The sequence below is a fragment of the Callithrix jacchus genome, chromosome 10 (genome assembly GCF_049354715.1).
Source record: "Callithrix jacchus isolate 240 chromosome 10, calJac240_pri, whole genome shotgun sequence".
Taxonomy (NCBI): domain Eukaryota; kingdom Metazoa; phylum Chordata; class Mammalia; order Primates; family Cebidae; genus Callithrix; species Callithrix jacchus.
The window spans coordinates 106,103,624-106,124,394 of record NC_133511.1 but is presented as its reverse complement, the minus strand read 5'-3'; the positions used below and the strand labels follow the sequence as shown (position 1 = coordinate 106,124,394).

At 35.4% G+C, this 20,771-nt stretch overlaps 1 protein-coding gene across 43 annotated transcripts in view; it reads left to right on the top strand.

Annotated features, from left to right (window-relative positions):
* The window catches only part of LRRC4C (leucine rich repeat containing 4C), a 1,379,884-nt gene that overhangs the window by 528,765 nt on the left and 830,348 nt on the right, over positions 1–20,771 (top strand). For all 43 annotated transcript variants that reach the window (XR_013523383.1, XR_013523384.1, XM_035264275.3 and 40 more), the window contains one exon: positions 1,233–1,317. The gene's annotated coding sequence lies outside the window, so the exon portion shown is untranslated. The remainder of the gene's footprint in view (positions 1–1,232; positions 1,318–20,771) is intronic.

The following is a 20,771-nucleotide window of genomic DNA, read 5'->3' as shown; positions in this document are numbered from 1 at the left end:
TCACGCTTTTACTGATAGTCCAATTTTATTTACTTAGCTCCCTTTTTAAGAGTGATTGAGAATATGTTATTATTCTAGTTTGAAGCTGAGGACCTGAGACTCAGGTTGAAGTTACATCACTAAACACAGTGAAACAGGAATTAGAACCTAGATTTTCTTAAATCAAAAGAATAAACTCATTTATGTTGTGACTTTCTAAGTTATCTGAAATAGTAAACCACCCAATATACTTTTCTGCTCTAATAGAATGACTTCTCTTGGGAATAGATTCTAAAAATATGTGTCATTAGTTAATTTCATTCTCTTAAGAACATCATATGACCTATCGTGGGAGGAAGACTAGAGAGAATGGTGCTTTGGAAGCCAAGTGAAAACATAAGTGTCTTAGTTGGAAATAAATATTAAATTATTATAGCATAAACTATAGCAGTGCTAACTAAATCTAATTTACTCCAGAATAGAGTAAGGAGCAATTGAAAGTAATGTCTGAATGTCTGTTATTTGAGTAAGGCAGGTGGTATTAAAGAAAGTAAACATGAGTGCACACACATGCACATGCTGATAAAACCTTTCCCCTGCCTTAGAGAGTAAAGGTGGGGAGATAGAATTAGGAACACTGGATATAAATCTCATAATATATGACAAACAAAGGTTTGTGGGATTACAGATGAGGTAGAGATTAATTTTGATTGGCAGCTTCAGGGGGAAAAGGTCATATTTGAGCTGGGTATTAAAGAAGACTGTGAGTTTGTAGATGAGAAATATGAGTAGACAAAAGAATAATGACATTTAAAGTGGATGAGATAGAATGGAAAATGATATGCAGGCATGAAAAGTCACAGTATATTTAAATGGGGAATACACTAACTTCACAAAAATAGACCAGGCAAAGGAAGCAGGGATAAATAGCACCAGATATACCTTTTTTCTTTTGCTAAAAATCTTGCTCAACAATCCAGTAGAAAGACAAATTTGATAAAGTGAGATTTTTCTCAGAACCAAATATTGTGATTACCATCATTTTGCAAAAAGCCTTTTATATTCTGGGAAAAGCCTCAAGCATGACATAATATAAAACGAATATACACTTGGATAAACATAGTGTAGAGAAATATAAATTATTCCCTGTAGGTTATTCCATTAGTTCAGTTTTAATTTCAAATAACTTTGCCTGGGCTATTTTCTAACTTCCTTAAATGTAATGCCATGTTTTAATTTTATTTCTTTTCTAGAAATGGTTCTCTTTATTGCGAGGCTGCAAGGTCACCCAATGAGAGAGGGGCCAAATAAGCTGGAACATCATCTAATACACTGAATGTACGTGAGTACAACATTAATAGCTTTAAACAAAAGTAGAAAGAAATGTTTCCTGTATGACTTATGCTGCCTTGGAGTAGTCCATGTTTGTGAATTAATATGCTCAGTTGCTGTATACGTGGCATAAGCTAAGCTCTCCCTGGTGAGCATGGGGTTGCTGCACACACACGCTTCAGGGCTCCATTTCTCCTCTAAATTACAGTTTTGCCTGAAGTCAGTTTGTCTTTTGCAGCTGCTCTGCTTCTAGTAAAACACTGAAAACCTGCTTTCCAAGTGCAGTTGCCTGTGTTTTCACTTACTCCACTTTCTGACTCCTACTGAACTCATAATTTACCCTTTATCTTTCTCCATCGCCCTGGTCCATCAGACACTGCACTTAGCTTTATTTTGCCGCTCAGAATCCAAAGTCATTCACTGGGTTCTCGTCAACCCTCTAGTTCTCTATGAAATCTATCCCCTGACATATTTTTCTTGTCAGTTGAAAAGTTAATATTTATTTGTATAATTGATTATTGGATGTACCTTTCACTAGATCAAATGTTCCATGCAGGTAAGAACCATGTCCGTTTAGTCATACCTCTTAGATATTCAACAGGACTATGCTGTCTGACCCCATCTAGTCGTGAGTAGGATGTGACCACTTAAAATGTTCCAGCTCTTTGCACATTTTTCAAAATCTCTATTCTTCTTGGGCTCAAACCTTGCCCTGACTTCCTTAGTTTCAAATGAATTAGCCTTCCGATTTACAAAATGATGAGGCCATTTGATGTGCGCATCACTGAATGTTTCTCCTTTAGACCTTAAAATACCTCTTTATCTTTACCTATATTCCATTTGTTTTCCAAAATAATCCCTCATATTAAATTTTAATTATAAGACTTTCATTACTTCACCAATTTTACTGAATCAGTTATTCATATCAAAATTTGCATTTCTCCATTTCCCTGGTTCCTTCCACACAGACTAAAGCCAAGCATGTTTCTCTAACCCTGGAGACATCTAAACAACTAAAATCCAAACAAAACTACTCCCCCTCATTTTACTCTTTTCCTGAGTTTTTCCCCAAATTAGCCTCTCTTTACCCATTCAAACTTCTTGAAACAGCTATCAATATTCTTTGCCAATACATGGCAAATATAGGAGAAGGGACTATTTTTGTTTCATTGTGCAGTGTATTTCCAGTACCTAACATAGTATCTAAAATTGTAGGAACCCAATAACTAAACAAATACATTTCAGCTCCCATCTCACTTATCTCACTTCCTGAGTGTTTAACACTCACTCTACCTGAGTGTTAAAATTTTGCTCTACCACTGCTTAAATTACTGTCACAAAGATAACCAACCATAACTCCCTCTTCTCTTATTCAATTTATAGCAATGCTTCAAATTCTTTTTTATATCCCATATCATAATCTATCCTAATTATTCTAACCATGTATATGTCTCATCACTTCTTCAGAGTCACAACCCCTTGAGGTCAGGACAATTAACCTGGTTACTTCTTTTGCTTCCCTACCTCTTCACTAATAACTTATTATTCAATTTTTTACTAATGACTTTAATTAATAGACTTAAGTACTGAGCATTAATAGAGCTAATTAATAGATTTGAGTACTCTGATGTTACTGGGCCAACTTTAGTACTACCTTTGTTAAAATATTTTATTCCTGAAATAAAAATATAAAAAATGGAATAGAATAGCCTGTTATAAACCATTTCAAAATCATTGGAGGAAGAAATCAAAAACTTTATACCAAATGAATCATGACATTTATATATAGGCTTCATAATTACATATAATCAGTTTTTTAAAAAAAATAATTAGAAGTATTTATACATATGTATGCTACAACACACACACACACACACACACACACACACACACACCCCTTTACCCTTGGCTACTTTAGTGTATTATGTCCCTGCAGTATATCAATTGGGGCTGTATGATAAATGTATTTATGCATGCGACCTTAGACATATACCACACAAATAAGCCAAGTAAAATATAACCCCATATAAGCTAACATTCTCACAAAAGGGACAACACAAAATCTGAGTTAAATTGTAAGACTCTGCACATTATACATTCAAAAGCAATAAGAATGCATGTATGCACACATCTAAAAAATTGGTTGTAACTACTCGATCGATGTATAGTTATTGATTAAATTATTTCTAAGAAAATAAAATCCTTTTCTACTGTCTTTGAATTCCTAATAAATGCACACAATAGAAGGTAGAAAACCCTAAGCAACTGTTTTAGGAGTTTGACCAGAGATTTAATAATTGTTCCACATTTTCCTTCCCTCTGTCTTCATTTTCTGCAGACCCCAAATAGGTTCTCATTTATTTGCTGTTTGATTCTTTTCTTCCACTAATTCATATGGATCAGCAGATTGAGTTGAGTGTATTTTCTCCAAGTCTGATATTCTAAAACTTCTTTGAGACACAGTTTCTTGTAATTACCTATAGCTGCATTTACTAAAACCCATGGATTAAAGTTTTCATACCATGCACCTTTCTCAGGGCTTTGGGAGATCTTAGGGTCTGTGGCAAGAAATCAGGAAACTCCAAACTGATTGGTGGCTTGAGGGCCAAATAATTTATTGTTTCATTAAGTTTTCTGTTTTTCTATTAGTCATGACTCCATATAAACATAAATAATTTAAGAAATTTTGGGGAGATTTTATTTATTTTGTCTCCCAGTAAAAAGTTTTGAATATAACTCATTTTCAGACTTAAAATATAACTTCTACTGCTTGGATGATTTTCACTCATATGGATCACTCTATATCATAGGGGCATTTGTAAAATCAAAATAATTAACAAAGTAGTAATATTTTAAAAAGTTAGACACAGTAACAATTCAGGATGAGCCATCAAGGCTTATAGAGAATCACTTTAACATGGGAGGTCTCTCAGTCTCTAATTTGGTAAGTTGAATGATTCTGTGATTTATGATCTTTGCTTTCTCTGTAAATATTTGGCATATACATTGGGTTAAGCCTTGAAACCATGTCTGCATGTGATATATCAGAGACACTAATTCAGAAGGACCCCAAATTCTATTATATTCATTATATGTAGTTGTTCAGCTAGCTCTCTTTTGCCTCTTTTTTTTTTTTCATTTTAAAACCATGAAACTAAAGCTTTATTAAGCTCTTACTATGTACAAGCATTACCTCATTTTATCGTCACAACAATCCCTCAGGTAGGTATTACTGTTTCCAGTTTACACATAAGAATTAGCTGTACTGATCCTTCCTTTGGAGATTTTTTTTAATACTTTAAGTTCTGGGGTACATGTGCAGAAGTTGCAGGACTGTTACATGCCATCATGGTTTGCTGCCTCCATCCCCCCTGTCACCTACATCAGGCATTTCTCCCAATGTTACCCTTCCCCACCCCCTGCTGTCCCTCCCGTAGCCCCATGCTCCCCAACACACCCCAGTGTGTGATGTTCCCCTCCCTGTGTCCATGTGTTCTCATTGTTCGACATACACCTATGAGTGAGAACATGTGGTGTTTGGTTTTCTGTTCTTGTGACAGTTTGCTGAGAATGATGGTTTCCAGATCCATCTATGTGTTTCCTTTTTTTTATGCTGTTCTCTTTCCTGGAAGTTGACCTGTAAAAACTAGAACAATAGACTCCAGTCCCTTCTTTGGCCATTGGGAAGCTGCAGCAGCAGTTAATAAGAAAGAAAAAGTGAAATTAGGGTGTCTACTCCCCACGTTTATTGGTGTGTTCATCTCAGACTGGCTGGATTCCTCAGCTAAAGGCTTGGAATATTTCTTGGCTACCTTCTAGCCATGAAACATGCAGACACTGCCCACCCTAACAGCTTCCTCCTTTACCACCTTCTGTACTAGAAGTGGTAACAACACTTTTTCTCCTCCTAGCCCCAGGTCCTGCATTCTCATTTATGGCTCCCTAAACCCTGGTTATATCTTTGTAAGGAACTTTCACAGAAATATCTTAATTGGATCGTGCCAGCTATTTTCTGTCAGAAATCTGATTGGTAGAATTCTCATTGCTATTCCTAAATTAGCTTCATATTGATTATAATTTTGCAAAATTATGGCTAGTAGTGCTGAATATTAAATTAAATATAACTCTTTAGGATGGTAGACATGAATTACATGTCAATAGAGAAAAGGTCTTGGAAAAATAAGAAAAAAATATTGCATTAGTAATGTTTGCTCTTTGCTTTCATATGTTTACTTTGGGCACTAAATTACATTTAAGAATTGGATAAGTAGAAGGTGGTCCTATTTCTGGTGAACTTTTCTCTTTTATCTATGGATGGACAGCACTGAAGTTATAATGAATTTACCAGGGCATCCAAACCACATTTTTCTCCATTTAATTTTTGTGTTAAAATATGTTAGAGTTTAGTTGAGAGTTACACTATTTGGTTTTTATTTGTATACATTTAAGGCATACAAGTGCAATTTTTTTGCGTGAATATATTGCATAGTGGTAAGGGCTGATCACTTCACGGGTCTAGCACCTGAGTAAGTTAAACTCTTTTAGACCTTGATATACTTTTAAAGAAGTAAGGGAGTAACATGGCATGGACGGCCATATTTGCCAAAAGGAAGGCTGGCTGTGTTGGTATTGTTGGCATCCGGCAGGTCGAATGATTATTTTAATAATTTGCTTTTATTTTTGCCATTTTAAGGAGGAAGTTTCTAACACTAATAGGATTGGACTTCTTCCATCTGTAAAGAATTCAAAAGAGAAACATGTTTTATATTTAATTACACAAATTAACCTCCGAATACTTTTTACTATTTGTATTAAATAGGCAGTTCTTGGTATTAAATTTAACCTTGTAAAATGGTGTACAGTTATGCACCAAAATGTTTCCACAGCATTTTAGTGTTTTAAATTTGCTTGCTGATTTGAAATTATAAAACAAATTACAGAATTTTTATGAAGTAGTTGGTTAAGAAAGAAAAAGTATAACCCTAGCATAGAACAATTATAATTTTAGTTCACTTACCCCAATTTTCTTACATAGTTTTAATTTTAGTTCACAAAAAATATTTTTATTCATAGGCCAAGGATTTTTCCAAATTCTTATATGGTTTTATAATAATCAAAATTGTTAAATGATTTTAGTAATTTAATAATTAAAGTTAACATTTGTCAAAAACGCCAAAGCAAACATGCAATTTAGTGAAATTATGACTGAATATTGGCATTCTTAAATACTTTTAGGAAGGCTGCTGGCCACCGAGTAAATATTCAATAAATGTTAGCTATCACTATTTAAGGAAAGAGAAAATAGAGTTTTAAAAATATAGATTGCCTCCACTATTGACATTTTAAATATGCAACTACTCTCATATTGTGAATAGCAACTTTCATCAATTCTAAGATGCATAATTATTTTTTCAAAATTTTCTAGCTCCATCTCATTATGTGCCTCAAACACAATAATGTTTAATTTTCAATATGTTTTTATTTTGTGTGATATATAAAAAAGTTGGATGGCCATGACATCTTAATATTTTAATTTCCAAGATTAGGTCGTGAAACCCAGGAGAGTGAGTGTATGTGTGTATGAATGTGTGTGTGTGTCTGTGTTTGTGCACCGGCAACACCAGTCGCCTGGGATTCTGAAAGAAAAGTGAGGTTAGACCATACCAGTTTTATATCATCATCTGGAAGTCCTTCCTATTTTTCACCATAAAAATTGCTACAAAACACCGTAAGATTTAGATAGTTAAATAAAAGAAAGCAGTTAATTTCACTACTTGAGCTATAGAGTTTTTTAAAAAATGATATATTTATAACTAATATTTTCCTTTTAAACTTCTAAATAATGTTTTAGGTCATATATGTTATGGATCTACTTACCAAAAAACACCACCTTACATGGATTCCTTAGGAAAATTACTAAAAGTAAGTGAAAAAGATTTTTCCCCTCTGAGACAACACCTTTTTAAAAGATGGTGGTTGGATACACATACCTCCCCTCAGTAATTAAGCAGAAATGAGGCTCTGTGTGGAACACCTAAGTGAACTATAGGACGTCAAAAGCATGCCTCCAAGTACTTCCTACCTGTAGGCAAAACCACCATTTAGTTATAATAATATAAATTATATTTTAATCAATATGCCCTTTGCTCTTAATCCATTTTTAACTGCCTGAAGAGGCTTTAATAACATGTTAGGGAAAGCACCCATCTAAAGAGTAACTCCAAAGAAAAAAAGGGCTAGAATCATTTCATTTCCAATTGATTATGTACAAAATTGACTTACATAGTTTTGCATACTTCTTTTTCCTAGAAACACATAGCATTTCTTTATGTACTCAAGGTGTCTTTCTTGGCAACATAAAAAGAATCTGTAGGTTTTATTGGTAGCACAAACTTTATAAAAATTAACAAATATTTATTTTCTTATTTTTTGTAAGGACGATGTTTAACAATATATATATATATATATATATATATATATATATATATATATATATTTTTTTTTTTTTTTTTTGAGATGGAATCTTTCTCTATTGCCCAGGCTGGAGTGCAGTGGCATGATCTTGTCTTATGGCAATCTCCACTTTCCGGGTTCAAGCAATTCTCCTGCCTCAGCCTCCTGAGTATCTGGGATTACAGGTGTGCGTCACCATGACCAGCTAATTTTTGTATTTTTAGTAGAGAGGGGGTTTCAGCATATTATCCAGGCTGGTCTACAACTCCTGTTCGCATGATTTGCCCACCGTGGCCTCCCAAAGTGCTGGGATTACAGGTGTGAGCCACTCTGCTCAGCTGATAATATTCTTTAATAATCAGCGCCTGCTGTATTACAGATGCAAGCCAGATTTTACTTTTACCTAAATTTGCTTATTTTATTGATTAGCTTTATGTTGTACAATAGCATACTCATATTGAAAATATCAGAAAAGAAATATAAGTTACTTAAGAATCTGAACACTCAGGCTGGGCGGGGTGGCTCCCACTTATAATCCCAGCACTCTGGGGAGGCTGAGGCGGGCAGATCATGAGGTCAGGAGTTCAAGACCGGCTTGGCCAATATGGTGAAACCCCGTCTCTACTAAAAATACAAAAATTAGGCCAATGTGGTGGCAGGTGCCTGCAGTCCCAACTACTCAGGAGGCTAAGACAGAAGAATGACTTGAACCCGGGAGATGGAGGTTGCAGTGAGCAGAGATTGCAGCCTGGGTGACAGAGTGAGACTCTATCTCAAAAAAAAAAAAAAAAAAAAAAAAAAAAGAATCTGAACACAAATGATCCTCGCCTGACAAGCATAACCATCCTTAACAAGGATGCACATATATTTAGTTTATCTATGCACATATCTCAAGTTTTAATTTAACATTTTACGGAAAATATTTTTCTTATTAAATAAGTATATATGTAACTTTTTAAAAACATTTATAAGGTTTGCACAGTATTTCTGTGTAGACTTTTCTTTTTTTTAATTGAGTATTGTTTATTTTTGCTTTTTTGGGGGTGGTGTTTTCTCTGGCTTTTTTTTTTTTTTTTTTTTTTTGGTACACTCATATGCTGCTGAGTCCTCACATAAAATCTTGACAGAAATATCTGGATCTCTCTCTCTCTTTCTCTGTCTGTCTCTCTTTCTCTCTTTTGGTGTGTTTTCCTGCAAGTTTTTTTTTTTTGAGACGGAGTTTTGTGCTTGTTACCCAGGCTGGAGTGCAATGGCGCGATCTCGGCTCACGGCAACCTCCGCCTCCTGGGTTCAGGCAATTCTCCTGCCTCAGCCTCCTGAGTAGCTGTGATTACAGGCACGCACCACCGTGCCCAGCTAATTTTTTGTATATATTTTTAGTAGAGACAGGGTTTCACCATGTTGACCAGGATGGTCTCGATCTTTTGACCTTGTCCACCCACCTCGGCCTCCCAAAGTGCTAGGATTACAGGCTTGAGCCAGTACTTTTTTTTTTTTTAAGAAAGGAGAGAAGAAAAGAAAGAAAAAAAGTAGTGAAGGAGAGGAAGAAAGAGGAAGAAAAAGAGGGAGAGAGAGGAGGAATGTTGCTTTATTCTAAAAATGGGTATTGAAAACCTCTTTTATGCCAATAATTGTGCTTAATAATGGCCGATCAATATTTCATTTAAACCTATGAGTAGGTGCGATGTGGTACTGAAAAGAATGTATATTTTATGTCTTTAAAGTGGAGAGCTCTATAAATGTTTATTAAGTTTACTTGTTCCGGATCTGAGTTCAAGTCCTGGATATCCTTATTAATTTTCTGTCTCGTTGATCTATCTAATATTGATGTTGAAGTCTCCCACTATTATAATGTGGGAGTCTAGGGAGTCTAAGTTTCTTTCTAGGTCTTATGTATCTAGGTGTTAGGATCGTTAGCTCTTCTTGTTGCATTGATCCTTTTACCACGGTATATTTGTTGCTTTAAAATCTGTTTTATCAGAGGCAAGAATTGCAACTCCTGCTTTTTATTTATTTATTTATTTTTTTGCTCTCCATTTGGTTGGTGAATCTTTCTCCATCCCTTTGTTTTGAGTCTGTGTATCCTTGCATGTGAAATGGGTCTGGATGTAGCATACTGTTGGGTTTTGGCTGTATCTTTTGATTGGGGGATTTAGTCAATTTAAATTTAGGATTACCGCCATTTGATGTTAACTGGCTATTTTATCTATTTGTTGACATAATTTCTTCATTATGTTGATGCTCTTTACTTTTTGGTATATTTTTAGAAAGGCTAATACTGGTTGTTCCTTTCTATGTGTAATGCTTCTTTCAGAAGTTCTTGTAAAGCAGGCCTGGTGGTAATAAAATCTCTGAGTACTTGCTTGTTCATAAAAGATTTTATTTTTCCTTCAGTTGTGAAGCTTAGTTTGGCTGGATATGAAATTCTGGGCTGAAAGTTCTTTTCTTTAAGGATGGTAAGTATTGGCCCCCACTCTCCTCTGGCTTGTAGGGTTTCTGCTGAGAGATCTGCTGTAAGTCTGATAGGCTTCCCTTTGTGGGTAACCCAACCTTTCTCTCTGGCTACCTTTAGTATTTTCTCCTTCATTTCAACCCTGGTGAATCTAACGATTATGTGCCTTGGGGTTGCTCTTCTTGAGGAATATCTTTTTGGTGTTCTCTATATTACCTGGAGTTGAATATTGTCCTACTTTGCTAGGTTGGGAAAGTTTTCCTGAATAATATCCTGAAGAGTATTTTCCAGCTTGGATTCATTCTCTTTGTCGTATTCAGGTACACCTATCAAACGTAAATTAGGTCTTTTCACATAGTCCCGTATTTCTTGGAGACTTTGCTCATTCCTTTTTATTCTTTTTTCTCTATTCTTGTCTTCTTGTTTTATTTCATTAGGTTGGTCTTCCAGCTCTGTTATCCTTTCTTTCTGTGTAGACTTCTATCCTGACTTATTTAATGAATACTCCAGTATTAAAAGTATACTAAAACCAAATATACATGGTTAAAAACAGTGGTGGATGAATATGTTTATCATTCAGTGTGAATACCCATCTCTATTTTACTAGATTAATTTACCAAATTAAAATATTGGCATAACAGGAATACATTTCAGTGTCTTAAATCCTTGCCAAATTTAGAACGTTTGTGTGTGTTTTTTTTTCTTTTTCTTCTTCTTTTTGAGATGGAGTCTAGTTCTATCTCCCAGGCTGGAGTACAGTGGCGGGATCTCAGTTCACTACAACCGCTGCCTCCCCAGTTCAAGCAATTCTCCTGCCTCAGCCTCCCAAGTAGCTGGGATTACAGGTGCTTGCCACCATGCCCAGCTAATTTTTGTATTTTTAGTAGAGACAGGGTTTCACCATGTTGGCCAGGCTGGTCTCAAACTTCTGATCTCATAATCTGCCCACCTCGGCCTCCCAAAGTTCTGGGATTACAAGTGTGAGTCATTGGGCTAGCCAGAAAGTTTTATCAAGCATTGTAAGAGAGTGCTTTAGTATTTTCAAAAAATATTTGCCAATCTGATAGATGACAATGCTCTTTCATTATTTCAATTTTTTCATCATTGATGAACATTAATCATTTTAAAATATTTATTTTCTGACATTATTTTATTTTTCATTAGTTGTCCATTTTTGTCCTTAGCTGCATCATGTCTACTGAGCACAAATTAGAGAGGTAGACTTCATGTACAACACAGAGGTCACAGAGTAGAAGGAAAGAAGGCAGCCTCCCTAGTAAGTGTCACTGCCTGCTGGAAAGCAGTCTCTTCCTCTGGAGACTTATGATGAATTTGGCATTTGTACTGATGCCAAAGCAAACGTGCAATTTAGTGAAGCCCAGATCTGACTAGTTGTTGGCATTTCTGTTGATTAAATTTAAAAAAAAACTTAGAATTGGACTTTTTTTTTTTTAAACCATCGTTTAGCAGATGTTATCAGCACCATTAACCGTCAAGTTTAGGAGGTTTCTACATTTAAATAAGCACTCAAAGAAAAACAGAAACAACATGTTTGACCATATACCATGTTTTAGAAAGAAACTAAGGATTTATCAATATTTTGCCAGTAGGTTTGTCTATTTTGTTATAGAATTCATTTCAGCCATTTTTATACTCCCAGTACCTAAAATAATGTCTGGCACATAGAAGAATTCCAGTAAATGTGAAATTATTTCTAATTTACAAACAACAAAATAAATGATAAGAGAGATTAAGTAATTTTTACCATGGGGACACAGCTAGAAAGCGATAGTTTCAGGATTCAACATAAGTTTGCCCAAACCGAAACTCTATGCTCTAAATATTATATATAATATTTCTTCCTATTATAACTTTCCCCTTTTATCTATTCTACCTGGAAGAATAAATTAAATTACACTGTGAAACAAACAACTTCAGTATCTTGGAAGCTTAAAATGGCAAAGGTTTCCTTCTTCTGCATGCTGTGTCAACAGTCACAGGTTAACAAACTTTTGCGGATTAACCAACCGTTGTCCCTTCTCCAAGATCTAGACTGAGGAAGCAGATACTCCCTGGACCATTGACAGCTGCCAAGGCAAAGAAATTGAGAAAGAGAGTGTGCTGGATAATCTTTCCCTGGTTTGTTAAACTTTTGCCAGAAGCGACGTGTGACACATCTACTCATATATCACTTGTCAAAGCAATTTATGAATGAAGCTTCCTGAGGGCTTGAGGGTTGGTAAAATGAAATTGGGTAGCCCAACATAATGACAAGGGTTTTTACTGAGTGAAGAAGGTTGACAGGGGAAGCAGAGAAGAAGATGAAAATATGGTACACAGAAAAAAAGAGAGAGAGAAATATTTGGGGATGGCTTCTCCCACTGGTCACTAAATACTCAAACAACTAACTTCCATGCATAGCACATTTACTCTCTCCCTAGAAGAAACAACCCGAGCTCTATGTCTAGTCTATGTCTATGTTAATCATACAAATTTCCTCTTGGCTTGGAGAACTATGAATAGAAAGTCAAATTTTCTGTTCCTTTCAAAGATGATGTGTAATGATCAAACAGTGACAGAAATAAACATATTTGCTAGTATTGAATATATTCTTTGATTAACTATAATTTTGCTGTATGGAGGAGGTCTCTCTCTCCATAATTTTATCTTCTATGTTTTCCTATTTTAGCCTTTGAGAGATTATTCTTAAAATACTATTTATTGATACATAATAATTGTACATATTTATGGGATACATGTGATATTTCAATATGTGGATACAATGTGTAATGATCAATCAGGTATTTAGCATATTCCTCACCTCAAACATCTATCATTTTTTGTACTGTGAACCTTCCAGATCTTCTCTTCTAGCTATTCTGAAATACATAGTAAATTATTGTTAACTGTAGTTACCCTCCTGTGCTATCAAATAACAGAACTGATTTCTTCTCTCTAACTGTATATTAACACCATTGATCCCTCTTCATCCCACCCCTCCCTGCCCAGCCTTATTGATTTTATTCTAGTAGATTCTATATGTTGTTGGCCATACCACTGGTACTTTTTAAAGCATTCAATATTTTTTAGCTTTTGCTACATTTCATTATTTTCTTCCAAAATTATGTGTTTCAAACTCTAAGCTGAATTACGGGCATGTAAGGCCTATCAGGTTTCCATTAGAGAACCATATCCCTTATCTCCCATCTCATAGCTAAAGTGTTCAATTGAACACTAGGCAGCTGAACTCTTATTCTCTCACCTTACTCCATGCTTTCACAATGTGTGTGATGGCATAGTTTGGATTGGATCCTTGGTACAAGCTTCCATTTTTAAGGGCTTTGTACGTAAGACCTTTATATATATATGCAAGTCCCTGAATTCATGGAATGACTTTATTTCCTTTAATTACTAATTGTAAGCTGACTAATTGCTTTCTGAACTCATGTCCTTTTTCTCTAATGCATTGCTGAATACAGAAAACATCAAAAATTAACATTAACATTCTGTAGTCTAATTCTTCCTCCAAAGCTACGAGTTCATTAGTTCTACAGAATAATATCCAACTTACAAGAGGTGAAGTTTCACCAATTGGTTGGCCATTACTTAAGACAGGTTATCATATATCTTGTCTCCTATAACAATGTTCTTATTATTAGTGCCTCTTCAGCCAAGGATTTTTTTAGATTTTTCTATTACGGCATTCTTTTTTTTAGATATTATTTGTTAGGAGTCCAAATAAACTAGTTTAATAAAAAAAAAAAAAAATTCCAGTTTGGGAGGCCGAGGCAGGTGGATAACGAGGTCAAGAGATCGAGACCATCCTGGTCAACAAGGTGAAACCCCGTCTCTACTAAAAATACAAAAATTAGCTGGGCATTGTGGTGCACTTCTGTAGTCACAGCTACTCGGGAGGCTGAGGCAGGAGAATTGCTTGAGCCTGGGAGGTGGAGGTTGCAGTGAGCCGAGATCGTGCCATTGCACTCCAGTCTGGGTAACAACAGCGAAACTCTGTCTCAAAAAAAAAAAAAATTCAATATATCAGTTATTTAAAATAAAAAAATGAGTATTATTTACTTACATTATACATCCATTATAGGCAGATCTGTTTCATGTCATTTTACTCAGGATGCCAGGCTGAGGGAGGTTTCATTTTTACACTTCCATGGTGGCTGAGGAAGATAAACAGGAACATGGAAAATTGCACATTGACTGTTAAATTCTTCACCCAAAAGAGACAAGTATGACTTCTGCTCACACATTACTGGACAAAGCAATCTACACTGCCACATTTAACTTCAAAAGAATTGGGAAGTACAATCCTACTACTTTTCTGTAAGAAAGGACAATAAATATTGGGTTAATCATATAATGACTAACACATTATCATATCCTTCAATAATTTATTGTTGAGAAGAATAACTCTTGGAAAATATGGCAACACTGTTTTTTTCACTTTGATTGTTAGATCTTTACCCAATTCATAGAAAAACATAGGTTCTCAATGAACTTTTATTTAAGTAAATGGAATATAACAATGTTTTGTGAATAGTGGTGGTCAGAAAAGATGTACGACAGGCCAGGGGTGGTGGCACATGCCTGTAATCCCAGCACTTTGGGAGGCCGAGGTGTGTGGATCACCTGAGGTCAGCAGTTTGAGATCAGCCTGTTCAACATGGTGAAATCCTGTCTCTATTAAAAATACAAAATTAGCTGGAAATGGTGGCATGAGCCTGTAATCGCAGCTATTCGGGAGGCTGAGGAATGAGAATCACTTGAACCTGGGAGGTGGAGATTGCAGTGAGCAGAGGTACTCCACCCTATGAAACAGAATGAGACTCTGCTTTTAAAAAAAATAATAATAAATTTATGACATTTTAAAGGTGTCAAATTCACTTCACCTATACTACCAAACACAATCACTGATATATCACTGCCCTTGCATTGGTTTGCAAAATTTATATTGATTTTCTCTTGGGTATGCCCTTTTTCCTTGCCTTCCAACTTTACAAAGAAGAGTATAAAGTTATTGACACACTAGAGGTATTTTAAATAGGCATAGAAAAGAAGTCAGAAGAGAGTTTTTGGCATCAGAGTGTACTTTAGGTGACAAATCACATATTTTACCAAATGCATAATTAAAATGATCTTAATGCAATAGCAGTAAAAAATCACAGAGTTCAAAATCTCTGTTAACCAACAGCAACTCTGTTTTTCCTCTACAACAAATGTCTTCATGAATTATAAAGATTAACTGGACAACTTTACAAAGGTAATAGCTATGGTTTAGGTGAGAACTTATTTAATGTTACTTCAGGGGAAAAAGAAAAGTCAAACATTTTCTGGAGAAATACAGATATTCTCATTAAACAGTACAATATATTTTCAGGAAAATAGGACTCCACTTCTACTTTAAAAATCGAAGAACTTGTATGGAGTGGTAAGGTATGGGGAGGGAAGGAAGGGGAAGAAGAAAAGAAGCAGGGAGAGAGAAATATGATGACTTAGTATGTTCTTAAGTGCTGAATAATATGTATCTGCCTTCCCCCCTAAATTGAGTAAAATTAGTTTATAATATACAAAATTAGTTTGCAAAGTATTTGATAACTAAGAGTATTGCCGAACTTTGAATTTTTGTTGTGCTTAAGAGACACTGCGCCATTTGTCTTCAGAAGGCAGGAAGAGTATGTTTAAGTTTGTTTGTATGGTACAGAGTAAAGGATTCCCAAAGTTCAATTGTGATTTATAAGGAACCTACAACTTACTGAATTGTATTCCCCTCAGAGTATTGATGCGAATTTATAGGAGTCTGGATTATATTTATTTTCCATTGCTGCCATAGCAAATTATCACAAATTTAGTGGCTTAAAACAACCAAATGTGTAATGTTGCCAACACAAAGAAAAGATAAATGTTTGAGGTGATGGATATTCCAATTACTTTGATCTGAAAATTATATATTGTATGCAGCTATCAAAATATCATATGTATCTCAAAAATATGTACAACTACTGTATATCAACATTAAAATTTGTGGAAAAAAACAAAACAAGGTGACTATCTTATAATTCTGTCTAACAGAAGTTCCTCAGAGGTCTCACTGAGCAAAACTGAAGATGTTAAGGGGACTGTATTCTGTTCTAGGTGCTCTAAGGAAGAATCTATTTCCTTGGTAGTTGTGGTTGCTGCCAAAATGGAGCTCTTTGCAGCTGTAGGACTGAGCTTTTTCTCCTGGCTGGCTGTCAGCAGAGGGACATTCTCAGCTTCTAGACATCATTCACATTCCTTGGTCACTGGCCTCCTCCATCTTAAAAATTAATAATGACAGATTTAGTTATTTTTCTGTTTCAAATGTGTCCTTCTCCTCCTATCTCAAATCTATGACCCCATTTTTCTGCCTTTCTCTTCCACTTTTAAAAACTCATCTCAGGCCAGACTTGGTGGCTTGTGCCTATAATCCCAGCACTTTGGGAGGTACAGGTAGGAGAATCACTTGAGCCAGGGAGAATGACACCAGTCCTGGCAACACAATGAGACCTCATCTTTACAAAAAATTTTTAAAAATTAACCAATTCTGGTGGTGCATGCCTTTAGTCCCAGCAACTGGAGAAGCTAGGATCTGTTCAGCCTAGGAAACTGAGGCTGCAGTGAGCCATGATCATGACACTGCACTCCAACCTGGACAGCAGAGCAAGATCCTGTCTCAAAAATAGAAAAAGAACTTAATTATGTTGGACCCACCTGGATCATCCAGGATAATCTTCCCATTTTAACATGCTTAACCTTAATCAAATCCGCAAAATGCCATGTGAGGTAACATATTCACATGTTCTGGAATGTAACCATTCAAGGTAACATGCTCACAGGTTCCAAAATTTAGGACATGGTCATAGTCTGGAGGGATGCACATTACGCTACCTGCCACAAAGATCTAAGTGTGATATCCATGTCTGGGCTCCTTTGAGATGAATGAGTGAATTGAGTCATCGGACTTTCCTATTAGAAGTAAACATGAGACTGGCCACTCATCAATCTGAACAAACCTAAATGTGGCTTGCCCCATCAGTTTGGGGGAAATGATTGTATGCTTTCCTAGCTACAAAAATATAGAAAATATATTTATTCTAGAAATTCCCAGCAGAGTGTCAATTAACCAATTTGTATGGAAGTGCACAACCAAGATAATATTCCATTAGTTTAGGAATGTGAAAGTGCCTTGAGGGCTTATAGATAGTTATAAATTAAAATGCTTTTATTTAATGTCCTCACTGCATTATGATTCTAAATGTGTAGCCATATCTGCTGAATGTGTCACACAAATATGCGTACAGATATAGATGTGTGATTAAACTTGACTGAGGTGGAATTAATTAACCTGGAGAAGAGAAAATCATGGAGTATTTGAAAGGTGACTTTATTTTTATAAGGGGCTAATAAAGGAATAATAATTAGGCAATTAGGTGTATTTTTGGGATCTGATGTATTCTTAATGAATGCTTGATTCTAAGATACTGATTTTTGCTCAACATAGGATTTTCTTGTAATCTGAGCAGTCTAAAAATTAATGTCATTGTGTCATGAGCTAATAATCTTCCTGTCACTAGAGGTAATCAAGTAGTGTCAGATGTGCCCTTATTAGGGATATTATGGATTGGTTTTGAGCACTGAAAAGGTAGCTTATACACATATTTTAGTGTGATGGCTCCATTTTTCTAATTAAACTGTCCAAAAATTCTTAGTCTGGTAATATTTTTTCTAGTTTTTTTATGCCTTTCAGCGATGTGAAAATTAAATCTAAAGTTGTTTGCAATTACCTGATTTTTATAATCAAAATGGATATTTATGTTAAATGTGTAGATTTCTATACTTTCATAATTATTATTGATTTACATTTATTAATTTAATCCTACACACACTTGTTAATGTTGGCTTTATGTGAAGCATTTTCCCAGCATCATTCTTGATTCTGGGGATGCATACAGACCCAGACCCAGAACTTACAGATCTTACAAATTTGTGGAAGGAGACAGTCAGTAAACTAATAAGCAGATGAGCAAGCCCCTAATGTTAAAAGAAGATAAGCCAAATGATGAGTTAGAAAGAATTGCAGGGAGACCAGTTTAAATAAGGTACTCAAGGGATACTTTTCAGAGGGGCTGACATTTAAACTGAACCTGAAGTATAAGAAAGAGCCAGCTGCTTTAGATAACGCTATGAGTTATTAATCCTTTCAATAACTCTACAAATTAAGAACTGTCATTATCTTAATTTCGTGAAGGAAGAAAGTGAGGCTTAAAAAAGATTTACATGCACAACTTTAAAGGTTGGAAGGTGGTAAAGCTTGGATTAGCACCTGGATCTATAAGATCCTACAGTGTGCTAGAGCTGGAATCCATGACCTTTAGTTTTTCCAACCCTGCGTTTCTGTGACTGAAACTGACCAGTATGACTCTGACAGAGGGCCATATTTTTCCATCTCTGTGGGCTAGTGAATTAACTACTGGCTTCAAGATAACTAAACTTTAATGAAGGAGTTAGAAGACTGAGATTCCAAAACATATCCTGAAGCAAATTCAGCCAATTATATTTTTGTATTTAGTACATGGTTTGTGGTGGACACACAGACGTGGTGAGATACAATCACTTTTTCAGTTTTCTTTGATGCCACTTTGATAATGCTGATGTATTATAAGTACATTCACTGGTTTAATAAAATTCAGTTACCCAGAAAGAATATTACTTCCCAAGGCAAGCAGTCTCTTCTTCTGAGTTTAACTCATCATTAAAAGTGAAGTGATAGAAGAGAAAAAATCTGGATGAAAATGAGACCTGTGCGATAGGCCCAGTTACCTCTGCAACTGTGTAATATTTGGGGAAGCCGCTTCTTACTCTGAACTCGGTTTTTATGACATGCTCAAAGATATTCTGATAAAGCAACAAACCTGCTGAAGACAATCTCTTCTTCATATTTAAAAAGCTAAAGGAAACAGCAGATATTCGAGTCAGGATCCATGTGGAATAGATTATTAAAGATGTGTGCCATCCTAAAAGAGGGCTGGCAAAAAGGGGCATGATGTAGATGTCTAGTAGATACCTGGCAAATAAGGGAATTGGCAAGGCTGATTTAGAAAGTTCTGGAAACTCTCCCCCAAATAGGAAACAGGTCAAATTGTTCATTTTACAAATTTTAGTGTGTGTGTGTGTGTGTGTGTGTGTGTGTGCGTGTGTGTGTGTGTGTTTGCAGGCATCCCACTCTATCTTTAAATGCAAAACACACATGCACACACACATACCACATATTAGTGTTACTTTAAATTGGAATGCTATGTTTTTAGCCTTAACACATACATCCTCATAATAAAAATTCACAAAAGCTTATTTTGCTTTAGATAACTAAAAGGCGGTGCCCTAGATCTCCTTACTCCTTACATAAAGGCTCACTTGGAATTCTTAGTGAAAGATAAAGCTTTCAAAGGGCTCCTGATCGACCAATCATACAGATTAATATGATCTTTACCTATCCAACATACTGATATTGAGTTCTTTCTGTGAGCATGGCATTGTTCTAGGCATGTGGAATTCAAAGGCGGCATAATGCCTTGTTGCTATGCTCAATAAACACAGGTTTGCTATGCAAAGGATGTCAAACCCACGCTGTTTTTTGTTATTGCAATGATATTAAATGATGGAAATATTGAACATCTACTTTGTGTGCAACTGTGATGAAAGGGCTTGCTCATTTTATTCCAACCTACTGTAGTGCACAATGCCAAGGGCACACTATTTATCTAATATATATATTATGTAAATACCAGCCTCTTGAATTACAGAATGATGTTGTTCTCCTTCATTTTGTTAATTATCTAAAAAAATCACATAAAGTAGTTTTTGTTACGTCTTTTACTAAAAGGAGAAAAGTAGGCCTCACTAACTTTATAATGGCATAGTGAGTAAATGGTAGTGCTGGGTTGGGACTTGGATCTGGACGATGCTAAAGCCTCAGTCATTTCATCACTCCATTATTTCTATTGTTATAATATTATCAAAATGGCATACAACTCATAATTTAAGTGACCCTAGGTTCTTTTAAAAGTGGAAATCATACATCAGAGGCCATTTATATCATTTATCTTTGGAGAAAAATAATGCCCTGCAAATGCTCTCAGCTATAGGTATTTGCAGAAGCTGAAGATCCTGCCCCTTTACAGATGAACATTCACAAATTGAAAAGCTCTGTAAAATGTTTCATTAACCTTCTTATAAGAAGATACCCAGGAAATCTCTCAGTAACATACTGAGTAATGAATGCGTATTTCTACCCTTTTCCTAGACACATTATAGAGAGAAGGAAAAAAATTGACTGGATTGGCGTTGTCACTCCAAAATTTTGGAACTTACAAAAGAAAATTTAACCCCCTGTTGAATTTAAGACATACGTAAGCTAGATAAATATTGAAGTAAATTCATTAATGCTCCTGGGAAACATATCAAAGCCATATACCATCATAAGTCACTAGGTTTATGATTCCATATGTATATATATTTACTATATAAG